Below are 12,752 nucleotides of genomic sequence, written 5' to 3' on the forward strand. Positions count from 1 at the left end.
ATTATAAAGTTTTTAAGGTTCATGGATGTTGCAGCATGTATAAAAATGTCATTCCTTTCCATGGCTTAATAACATTCTATTTTATGTATATATGACATTTTATTTATCCATTGTCTTTTGATGAATACTTTTGTTTCCCACTTATAGGCTATAGTAAGTAATCTGTAATGAACATAAGTGTAGAAATATCTTGTTTGAGTCCCTGTTTTCAATTCTTTGGGGTACATACCTAAGAGTGGAGATGCTGAATCATATGATAATTCTGTTTAACTTTTTGAAGAACTGTTAAACTCTTTTGCACAGTGGCTTCACCGTTTTACATCTCTACCAGCAATGTACAAGGATTCCAATTTCTGCTATCTCCACCAACATTTATTTTTTATTTATTTTTATTTTATTATTATTATTTTTTAAGTAGGCTCCACACCCAGTGCAGAGCCCAGTGTCAGGCTTGAACTCATGACCATGAGATTAAGACCTGAGCCCAGACCAACTGAGCCACCCAGGCCACCCCTATTTTTTATTTTTTAAAAGAAATTATAAGCATTCTTATAGGTATGAAATGGTATCTCATTGTGGTTTTAACATTTCCCTAATGACTAGTGATGTCAAGCATCTCTTCATGTGATAATTGTCCACTTGTGTGAATATTTTTGAAGAAATATCTATGAAAGTCTTTTGCCCATTTTTTAAATTGAGTTATTTTCTTGTTATTGAGTTGTAGGAAGTTTTAAAATATATTTTGGACATTAACCCTTATTAAATATACAAATTTTGAATGTTTTATCTCATTCCGTATGTTGCTTTTTCATTTGCCTCATGTTTTTTGATGAACAGTTTTTAATTTGGGTGGAGCTTAGTTTTTCTATTTCTTGTTTGTTTTTGGTGTCCTATCTAAGAATCTGTTGCCAACTCAAAGATCATAAAGATTTGCTCATATGATTTTTTTCTAAGAGTTTTATAGTTTTAGCCCTTATGTTAGGCCATTTGCCCATATTGGGTTAATTTTTGTATGTGCTCTGAAGTTAGAGTCCAGTTATGTTTTTTTTGCATATTAAAATCCAGCTATCCAGATATTTTAGCACCATTTGTTAAAGACACTATTGTTTCTTTATTGAATGGACTTGGTATCTTTGCTGAAAATCAATTGGCCATAGATACATGGGTTTATTTATGAACTCAAACTTCTCTTCCTATTTCTGTATACCTGTCCTCTTATGACAAGTACCATGATGCTTTGATTGCTGTACCTTTGTAGTAAGTTTTGAAATTAAGAAGAGTGAATCCTCCAACTTTGTTCTTTTTCAAGAATGTTTTGGCTATTCAGGGCACTTTGAAACTTTACATGAATTTGAGGGTCAGATTTTCTATTTCTGCAGAAAGGACTACTGGAATTTTGATAGGAGTTGTGTTGAATCTGTAGATTGCTTTGAATAGTATCAACTTCTTAACAGTACTATATTAGGATTCCTGAATGTTAGATGTCTTTCCATTTATTTAGGTCTTCTTTAATTTTTTTCGCTAATGTTTTATAGTTTTCAGTATATGGGACTTTCACCTCTTTGGTGAAATTTACTTCTAGTTATTTTAATCTTTTATATGTTATTATAAAAAAGATTGTTTTCTTAATTGTCTTTCAGGATTGTTGTTACTGATTGCAACTGATTTGTTTATGTTAATCTTGTAATCTGTAACTTTGATAAATTCATTTATTTAGTAGCTTTCTTGTGGATTCTTTGTCTTGTTTTTTCCTATATGTACAATCTTCTTATCTGTTAATGGAGATTGATTTACTATTTCCTTTGCAATTTGGATACCTTTTATTTATTTATCCTAATTGTCCTAGCTGGAACTTCCAGTAAAATATTTAATAGCAGTGCTGAAAACACGCATCCTTTCTTGCTCCTGATCCTCTTAGAATGATTTCACTTTTTCACCACTGAGTATACTGTTACCTGGGTTTTTTTTATAGATGCCCTTTATCCTATGAAGAAAATCCCCTTCAATTCCTAGCCTCTTCTTTTAATCACAAAACTGTGTTGGATTTTGTCACATGGCTTTTCTGCGTCATGTGTAATCATGATTTGTTCCCTCATTCTGTTAAGGTAGTGTATTATATTGATAGATTTTTGAATGTTGAAGTACCATTCCATTCCTTGGATAATTTCATTTGGTCATGATGTGTAATTCTTTTAATATGCTTTTGGATTTGGTGTGTTTTGTGGAGAATTTTTTACATTCATATTAATAAGATTTAGTGAATTTATTTTTGTGTGATATTTTTATTTGGCTTTGGTATGAAGGTAATGTGGGCCTCATAGAACAAGTTAAGAAGTGTTCTCTCTTCTTATATTGTTTGGAAGAGTTTGAGAAGGCTTGACATTAATTCTTTAAATGTTTCGTAGAATGTACCAGTGAAGTCATCTGGTCATGGACTTCTCTTTCTTGGGAGGTTTTTTGAGTACTGATAAAAATCTCTTTTTATGGGTCTGTTTAGATTTTCTATTTTTTCTTGAATCAGTTTAGGTAACTTGTGTGTTTCTGGAACTCATTTATTTCATCTTGATTATCTAATTTGTTGGCATACAATTCGTTATAATAGTCCCTTACAAACCTTTTTGTTTCGTAAAGTTGGTAGTAATGCCCTCACTTTGACTTCTGACTTTATTTTCATCTTCTCTTTTTATCTTCTCAAACTAGATAAAAGTTTATTTACTTAAAAATCTTTTTTCAAAGGAACATCTTTTGGTTTTATTGAATTGTTTTTATATACCCTAATTTATTTATCTTTAGTCTATTATTTTCTTCTTTCTGCTAGTTTTGGATTTAGTTTTCTAATTCCTCAATGTATATTTATTGTTAATGTCAGATTATTGACTTGAGCTCTTTCTTCTTTTTGACTGTAGCTCATTCCATTGTTGTGGAAGAAAATACTCCATATGAGTTTATTCTTTTTAAATTTGACTTTTTTTTTTTTTGTCTAACACATTTTCATTCCTAAAGAGTGTTCCATTGTACTCAAAAATGATGTTATTCCACTCTTGTTACTTGGGGTGTTCTATATGTTTCTACTATATATATCCGCTAAGTCTAGTTGATTTATAATATTTTTCAAGTCCTCTATTTCCATACTAATGTGTTGTCTAAATGTTGGCTAACGTGGACAACACTGCTATGAACATTAGGGTGCATACGGCCCTTCTCTTCACTATGTCTGTATCTTTGGGGTAAATACCCAGTAGTACAATTGCTGGATCATAGGGTAGTTCAATTTTTAACTTTTTCAGGGACCTCCACACTGTTTTCCAAAGTGGCTGTACCAACTTGCATTCCCACCAACAATATAAGAGGGATCCCCTTTCTCCACATCCTCTCTAACATTTGTTGTTTCCTGCCTTGCCCATTTTTGCCATTCTAAGTGGCGTAAGGTGGTATCTCAATGTGGCTTTGATTTGAATTTCCCTGATGGCTAATGATTTTGAGCATTTTATCATGTCTCAGCCATTTGTATGTCTTCATTGGAAACAATGTCTGTTTGTATCTTCTGCCCATTTTTTGATTTGATTATTTCACATGTATTGAGTTTGAGAAGTTCTTTGTAGATCTTGGATACCAGTCTTTTATCTGTAGTGTCATTTGCAAATATCTTCTCCCATTCCATGGGCCTCCACTTAGTTTTTTTGACTGTTTCCTTGGCTGTGCAGAAGCTTTTTATCTTGATGAAGTCCCACAAGTTCATTTTTTCTTTTGTTTCTCTTGCCTTTGGAGATGTGTCATGAAAAAAGTTGCTGTGGCCGATGTCAAAGAGGTTACAACCTATGTTCTCCTCTAGGATTTTGATGGATTCCTGTCTCACATCGTGGTCTTTCATCCATTTAGAGTTTATCATTGTGTATGCTGTGAGAGAGTGGTCAGGTTTCATTCTTTTGCATATAGCTGTCCAATTTTCCCAGCACCATTTATTGAAGACATTGTCTTTTTTCCACTGGATGTTTTTTCCTGCTTTATCAAAGATTAGTTGCTCAAAGAGCCGAGGGTCCATTTCTGGGTTCTCTAATCTGTCCCATTGGTCTATGTGTCTGTTTTTGTGCCAGTACCATGCTGTCTTTGTGATCACAGCTTTGTAGTATAGCTTGAAATCCAGCAATGTGATATCCCCAGCTTTGTTTTTCCTTTTCAACAATTCCTTGGTGATTTGGGGCCTTTTCTGGTTCTAAACAAATTTAAGGGCTGTTTGTTCCAGTTCTTTGAAAAATGTCATTGGTATTTTGATGGAGATGGCATTGAAAGTGTAGATTGCTCTGGGTAGCATAGACATTTTAAATATGTTTAAATATGTTTATTCTTCCTATCCATGAACATGGAATATTTTTTCAATCTTTTTGTGTCTTCTTCAATGTCTTTCAAGAGTGATTTGTAGTTTCTAGAATATAGATCCTTTACATCTCTGGTTAAGTTAATTCCAAGATAACGTATGATTTTTGGTGCTATTTGTAAATGGAATGGATTCCCTAATTTCTCTTTCTTCAGTCTCATTGTTTGTGTATAGAAATGCAACTGATTTCTGAGCATTGATTTTGTATCCTGCCACATTACTGAATTGTCTATAACTTCTAGTAGTTTAGGGGTGGAGTCTTTGCGTTTTCCATATAGAGTATCATGTCATCTGCGAAGAGAGACATTTTGACTTCTTCTTTTCTGATTTGAATACCTTTTATCCCTTTTAGTTGTCTGATTGCTGTTGCAAAGACTTCTAGTACTATGTTGAATAATAATGGTGAGAGTGGGCATCCTTGTCGTGTTCCTGATCTTAAGAGAAAGGATTCTGGCTTTTCCCCATTGAGAATGATATTTGATGTAGGCTTTTCATAGATGGTTTTTATGAGATTGAGGAATGTACCCTCTATCCCTACACTCTGAAGGGTTTTAATCAGGAAAGGATGCTGTAATTTGTCAAATGCTTTTTGTGCATCAATTGAGAGGATCATATGGTTCTTGACTCTTTTCTTGTTGATATGATCTATCACACTGATCGATTTGTGAATGTTGAACTACCCTTGCATCCCAGGGATGACTCCCACTTGGTCATGATGGATAATCCTTTTTTTTTTTTTTAAAGATTTTATTTATTTATTTGACAGAGATAGAGCAAGCGAGAGAGGGAACACAAGCAGGAGGAGTGGGAGAGGAAGAAGCAGGCTCGTAGCGGAGGAGCCTGATGTGGGGCTCGATCCCATAATGCCGGGATCACGCAATGAGCCGAAGGCAGACGCTTAACCGCTGTGCCACCCAGACGCTCGAGATAATCTTTTTAATGTACTGCTGTATGCTATTAGCTAGGATCTTGTTGAGAATTTTGGCATTTATATTCATCAGGGATATCAGTCTGTAATTCTCCTTTTTGATGGGGTCTTTGCCTGGTTTGAGGATCAAGGTAATACTGGCCTCCTAGAATGAGTTTGGTAGTTTTCTTTCTGTTTCTATTTTTTGAAACAGCTTCAGGAGAATAGGTATTATTTCTTCTTTGATTGTTTGGTAGAATTCCCCAGGGAATCCATCGGGCCCTAGACTCTTGTTTTTGGGGAGGTTTTTGATCACTGCTTCAATCTCTTCATAATTAATTGGTCTGTTTAAATAATCAATTTTTTCCTGTTTCAGTCTTCGTAGTTTATAGGTTTCCAGGAAGGCATCCATTTCTTCCGGGTTGTTTAATTTATTGGCATAAAGCTGTGGATAAAAGTTTCTATTGATCCATCCTATTTCATTGGAGTTGGTTGTGACCTCTCCCCTTTCATTCATAATTTTATTAATTTGGGTCCTTTATTCTTTTGAATAAGTCTGACCAGTGGCTTATTGATCTTATTTATTCTTTCAAAGAACGAGCTTCTAGTTCTGTTGATATGCTCTACTGTGCTCCTGGTTTCTGATTCATTGATCTCTACTCTAACCTTGATCAACTGCTTTCTTGTGTGTGGGTTAGGCCTGTTCTGTTCCAGCTCCCGCTTCTTGAGGTGAGAATATAAACACTGATTTTAGATTTTTCTATTCTTTTGAGTGAGGCTTGGATGGCTATGTATTTTCCCCTTGGGCCCACCTTTGCAGTGTCCCATAGTATTTGGACCATTGTGTTTTCATTCTCATTGGTCTCCATAAATTGTTTAGATTGATTTTTAATTTCCTGGTTAACCAATCATTCTTGAACAGGATGGTTCTTAGTTTCCAAGTGCTTGAGTTTCTTCCAAAATTTTCCTTGTGATTGAGTTCCAATTTCAAAGCATTGTGGTCTGAGAATGTGCAGAGAATAATCTCAGTCTTTTGGTATCAGTTGAGACCTGTTTTGTGACCCAGTATATGCTCTATTTTGGAGAAAGTTCCATGTGCATTAGAAAAGAATGAGTATTCTGTTGTTCTGGGGTGTAGTGTTCTGTATATATCTATGAGGTCCATCTGGTCTAGTATATTATTCAAAGATCTTGTTTCTTTGTTGATTTTCTGCTTAGGTGATCTGTCTATTGCTGAGAGTGGAGTGTTGAGGTCCCCTATTAATAATGTATTATTATCTATATGTCTTTTTATTCTGGTTAAGAGTTGGCTTGTGTATCTAGCTACTCCCCTGTTGGGGGCATAGATATTTATAATTGTCATATCCACTTGTTGGATACATTCCTTAAGAATAATATAGTGTCCCTTGTCTAACTACAGTCTTTAGTTTAAAATCTAATCTGTCTGATATGAGAATTGCTACCCCAAGTTTCTGTTGAGGTCCATTGGCATGAAAAATGGTTTTCCTTCCCTTCACTTTCAGTCTGGATGTGTCTTTAGGTTCAAGATGAGTCTCTTGTAGACAGCATATGGATGGGTCATGTCTTTTATCCAATCTGCCACCCTGTGGCATTTTATGGGAGCATTTAGGCCATTCACATTGAGAGTGATTATTGAGAGATATGATTTTAATGATGTCATGTTGCTGGTGAAGTCTTTGTTTCTATAGATTGCAAACTTCTGTTCTGTATCACTCTTGGAGCCTTTTTACTTTTATAGAACCCCCTTAATATCTCCTGTAGGGCTGGTTTTGTGGTTACGAATTCAGTCAGTTTCTGCCAATCCTGGAAGGTCCTTATCTCTCCATCAATTCTGAATGACAGCCTTGCTGGTTAAAGGATCCTTGGCTGCATGTTCTTCTGGGATAGAGCTTTGAAAATCTGCTGCCACCCCTTCCTAGCCTGCCATGTCTCTGTAGACAGGTCTGATGTTATTCTGAAATTTTTTTCTCTGTATGTGAGAAATTTTTTTGCCCCGGCCACTTTCAATACTGTATCCTTGGATCTAATATTTGTGAATTGCACTATTATGTGATGTGGTTAGGTTTGCTGTGGTCAACCTTGGGAGGGGTCCTCTCTGCCTCTTGGACATGAATGCTTGTTTCCTTTGTCAGATTAAGGAAGTTTTCAGCTACAATTTGTTCAAATATCTCTTCTAGAACTCTCTCTTTCTCTACCCCCTCAGGGATGCCGATGATTCTGACATTGGAATGTTTCATTGAGTCAGTAGTCTCCCATAATCTACATTCTTGAGATTGGAGTGTTTTGAGGCAGGTTTCTGTTTTAACTCTCTCTTCTACCATCCCATCCTCCAATTCGCTAATTTGTTCTTCTGCCTCATTTACCCTGGCCATCAGAGCATCTAGTTTTGACTGCATTTGATTCATAGCATTTTTAATTTCTGCCAGATTTGCTCTCATTTTCGCGTTTAGAGATTCTATATTCTCATTAATATTTTCATTAATATTTTTTTCAAGCCTACACATCATCTTGACCATTGTTATTCTGAACTCCATTTCTGACAATTTGGTTATATCCGTATCCATCAGTTCTGTGGCAGAGGCTACAGACTCATTATCTTTTCTTTGCTGGGGGGGATTTCTCCTCCTCATCATTCTGATGAGGAGAGGTTGCGGGGATGCCCAGAGCCCAAATTATTGACCAGGACCCAGGCAGTGTGCACTTATTTTATAGGGACCTTAGGGATGTGGGCTTCTTGATTTTTCAGCCTGCCTTCTGGGGGAGGTGCCTGCCACACTGATACTCAGGCAACCCTGTTTGGGTAGAGTCGCCCCCCCTGTGAGGGGGGGTGGGGATGGGCCCAATGTGTGCTGGTATTTCTGGGCTTTTGTTCTCTGATGGCTTTCCCTGGAGGTTTTCTGTGACTCTTTTGAGAGTCAGAGCAGCAGTGGCTGAATCCTAGCCTGTCTCAGAACAGAGAGATCACAGTCTGCTCTCCACTGACCTCTCTTGGCCACTTTAACTCTGTTTCTGTCCGTGCTGCTAAAAACCCCGCAGTGTCCCGGGTTGTGCGCCCCACAGCTGCTCTCCCAGCCCTCGCTACCAGGGCCCGCACATTTCTGTCCTTTGTGCTTCTAACACCGCCAGCCACCCCCGGTTCCCGCGGGCTCCCAAGCTCTCTGTTTCAGTGTGGTTCGCGCCCGCTCTGGAGTGCTGGTTTTCAGTCATGCGCTCCCGAGCTCCCAGTATTAGTCCGGTTCCAGTGAGCACTCCGGAGCTCCGGTTGTCAGTCTGGTCGCACGCGTGCTCCCGAGCTCTCGGTTTTAGTCTAGTTTGAGTGCATGCTCCGCAGCTCGGATTTTCAGTTTGGTCACACTCATGTTCCCAGGCTCACAGTCTCAGTCTGCTTTCTCACAGGTGCGGGTCCTTGGGTCCGGCCTGCTCCCCAGTGCAAGTGGCTACTGCTTCCCAGCGCCCAGCGCGGCGGCTCTCTCCCTCTTCCATTTATCTTCTGATATCTGTGCACGGATTCATGGCTCCCTGCTTCGTACCTCAATATTCAGTGCTGGAGATGTTCATTTGTAGAGATCCAGATGTATCTTCCTGCATCTCAGGCTGATTCCGTGGGTTTTCAGGATGGTCTGGTAGATATCCAGATCGACTCAGGGGACCAGCTGAAAAGGGGGTCCCTTACTCCTCCACCATTTTTTTTCCTCCTCCTCTGCTCTTTTAGTGTTTCTCAGGTGTTATAACTGTACATATACAAGGTAGAAAAAGAGATGGTCCTAGAAGATGTATAATCTATTAAATAAGCCACTTATGTTTAATGTAATAACTGAGGTTATTTTTGATTGAAGCAGCAATGCATGTTATTGACTACAAGAAGAAAATTGAACCTGTAACATTTAGTATATACTTGTACAAAAAGTGCCTGGTGTAGAACAAGTACCATGATATGTCATGACAGAAAAGACAAGGTTATTAAAGCTGAAGAAGGATTACATAGTGGCCAAAAGGTATTTTCCAGGAAGATACCAAAGAACTCTTTGAAATAATGTAACAGCAACATTAAGTGCTTAGAAATATCATTCAGGTGGACATCAGTGGTATTCAGCAATTTCATCAAAGCAATATTAACACCTACAGCATTAAATAAACAGTCAGTAGCTACAAGAAATCCTAGTGCTACCTATATCTTCAAGTCAAATGACCATTCTCATATACAATTAATTCAGTTATTAGCATTACATATTTTTATAGATAAGTACACATTTTCTTGAATTTATAATATTACTATAACCTAAGTATAATTAAGATATAGATATAAGGAGATAGATATCCATGTTTGTGTGTGTGTGTATGTATATATATATTCATATGTGTGTGTATATTCTCACACACACACACACACACACACACACACACCTGAGATCCTCGTGGCTCTGCATCCTCATTAGTTTCCCTAAATGGAAAAAACTCTCTAAACTTAAAGTTCAGTTGCTTGCAATACAATGGGGGAGGAAAGGAAAAGTAAGGGTATTCAGTCTCAGAATTCTTTCAAGTTGTGGAAATGGTATCTTAAAACTTCTCAATAGCAATATAGAATTAGAAAGCCTATATGAAATGGAGAGATCAAGATAGCTATCTCTCACTTTCCCATATGGAAGTAAATCCTGTCTATTATTTTCCATCAGAAAGCCAGGGATGGGTTTCCTTAAGACTGTTACATTGCCGGTGTTGCAAACTCTTTTAATTCACTGGGAAATAAAAACACCTTCATAGTTTTGTCAATCCATCTCTTTTTTCCCCCTTTCTATCTGTTCATATACACAAAGTCTCATCTCTTCTCTCTCCTCTCCGTGTGTATGCGTGTGTGTATGTATACACACACATTTCAGAATATCCCTGCTAAAATAATTTAATTAAAAACTTCTAAAGCTTAAAGACCAAATGTATAGTTCTTTCATAAAGGCAAGGAATATGTAAGAATCCTCAAGCATCAACTTGATGCTTTAAAATTTTTTTAACTAGAATATTTAAAATAAACGATTCTGATATTAGTACTCATCTAACACTTTAAAATATTTACCATACTTTTTAAGAGACTATGTAACCATGATCATGATAAATATTTGTGAAAACATTAAAATTCCAAACCATTCCTGTCTTAGAATTACACGGATGCAGACTTAAGACCTAGAAATGCTGAAATAAAATTGGAATTTAATGTATAACGGGTATTACTTTCTAAAATACAGAAAGTTTACTTTCTGTTCTGCGTAGCTTATTTAATTAACTAATGCATCCTTCATTTTACCATTGCTTATTAAGCTTCAACTTTGTACTAGATACTATGCTAGTGCCAAGAATACAAAGTGAACAATATATTTTTTCCTTCCTTCAAGGAACTTCAAGCCTAATTAGGGGACACAGACAATAAACATCCAACTATAAAACTTTAAAAGTTGTTAAACTAGAAGGGATGCTTAATACAATATGAGGCTTAGGTGTAGGGGAATCATGGGAAGCATCTAAGAGAAGGTGATATCTAACAACTTAAAGATTGAGGAATAAGGGGATGGAAGAGGTGATCATGGTTACAACAAATGCAGATAAGGAATTTATTTCTTGTGGGAAACTATAAATAGATTATCATATTTGGGAAAGAAATTTTGGGGACTGAAGGGTGGAGTTTCAGATGAGGCTGGAGATAGAAGAAAATAGGTTCTTGAAAGCACGGCCAAGGAGTTTTGACATTATCTTGTTAGTAACAGTGGAGACTGGTGTGTGGAAAATAAAATCCAGGAGAAACAAAAAAAGATGCAAATACAAGACATACAATTAAATTGTCAAAGTCCATAAAAGGTCTAATGCAAATAATATTGAATGGAAATTCTAAAGAGAAAGATTTGTTTTTAGTTACTTGCAGAAATCCATCTAGTATGACAAGGAGCCTATAGTTATGGAAATAGAATGATATTCCGCATTCAAAATGACCCTAAAGTTTTTCTAGTTCCATGAAAAACAAAGCTGAGAATGAATCATAGTTTTCAGACAACTATGTATGTATAGAGATTACTTAATGAGCATAGTAGTATAAATCTAGACAATAAAACAGCTCTTTGTAGGGGTCTTTTTTATACTCATAAACTATTAATCTCAAGAGTAGCTTTTCTTTAGAGATTTATGTAAATGAATGTTTTATCTGAGTTTTTGAAGCTTAAGTTACAAAAACTGAGTTCAGCATAAATAGTTCTGTACTTGTAAATATTCGTACCTGTCAACATCTTTGACTCAAGCCATTTCTATGAAGCCTCTCTTGATTTCTCCAACTGCATGTGCTCTAACAACCTGTAATCCCCAGAACATTTTTTACTTTTTTTCACTCTCTCTTTACTTTAAAATTTGTACTGAGGTGGCAAAATGTAATGGCTATAAAATAGAAGAGGCAAAGAAAATAACCAAAACTAATCTTTTTTTTTTTTTTTCCTATTTGTGGCACCTTGTAGGAAGCAATGGGGCTGTTTTATACATTCAGGGCATTTAGCCATTCTGATACTTCGGGAACTAAATAACTGGAACATCTTTAAGTCTTTACAATAACTAAAATGTATTCTTACCCATTTACTGTCACCCTTGAGAACTGGGTAGGGTGATTTTGACATACAAGGAGTATTTAAAAGGGTTAGAACAAAGTTTGTGCAGAGTATTTTCATAGACAGCTGCTGAAGAGGTATGAGTACCACCTCCTCAAGTGGCGACAAGTAAGGGGTATCTCTTTGCTTTAACAAGGACACATTGAGACTTGACCCATGAACCCTGCAGCTGGTGGAGTGGCATGGTGGACTGGGCTCTGACTGCCCTCCTTCTTGCAAATCTAGTGGTTGAGTGATATGCTGCTTTTGTGACAAAGCAAGAGATCAAGAGAGTTGTTCCTGCACTGAGATAGACCTGAACTCCCAGAGGTTGCTAGAACACAGGACGTTTGAGAGTTTCACATGACTGCAGGTCTGTCATTCATGGGGAAAAGCCAGACTGTGGTCATCTGTGATTCTGTATAATAACATTGCCTAGAGGGACAGAAAGACCCTGGTAGCAATTTCTAGGGACTGTGGAAAGATGTACAAGCAACATCTGGAGCAGAGAAGTGTTTGCCATAGCTAATCAGAACTACAAATGGAAATCTCTGAGGAATCCATGAAAACCTCAACAAAAGTAAATTTCATCTGCCTCCTACTTTGGTAAGAAGGTCTCCTTCCCCTCAGTCCTCTTTATCTTATAAACTTATAACTGGAGGAGTCAGAAATCCCATGTAAAACTGGTAATTGTGGGATGAGAAAATAACCATATTCTGTCCCATTTGCTAATAGCTTGGGTGGAGATGATTTAATGTTAAGTCATGTTGGTAATTTGCATTATTATTTGGGACCAGATTTCCGACATTTGAGATAGATCTATATTGTACTTAAA

This window comes from Ursus maritimus, unplaced genomic scaffold (genome assembly GCF_017311325.1).
Source record: "Ursus maritimus isolate PB19 unplaced genomic scaffold, ASM1731132v1 scaffold_5, whole genome shotgun sequence".
Taxonomy (NCBI): Eukaryota; Metazoa; Chordata; class Mammalia; order Carnivora; family Ursidae; genus Ursus; species Ursus maritimus.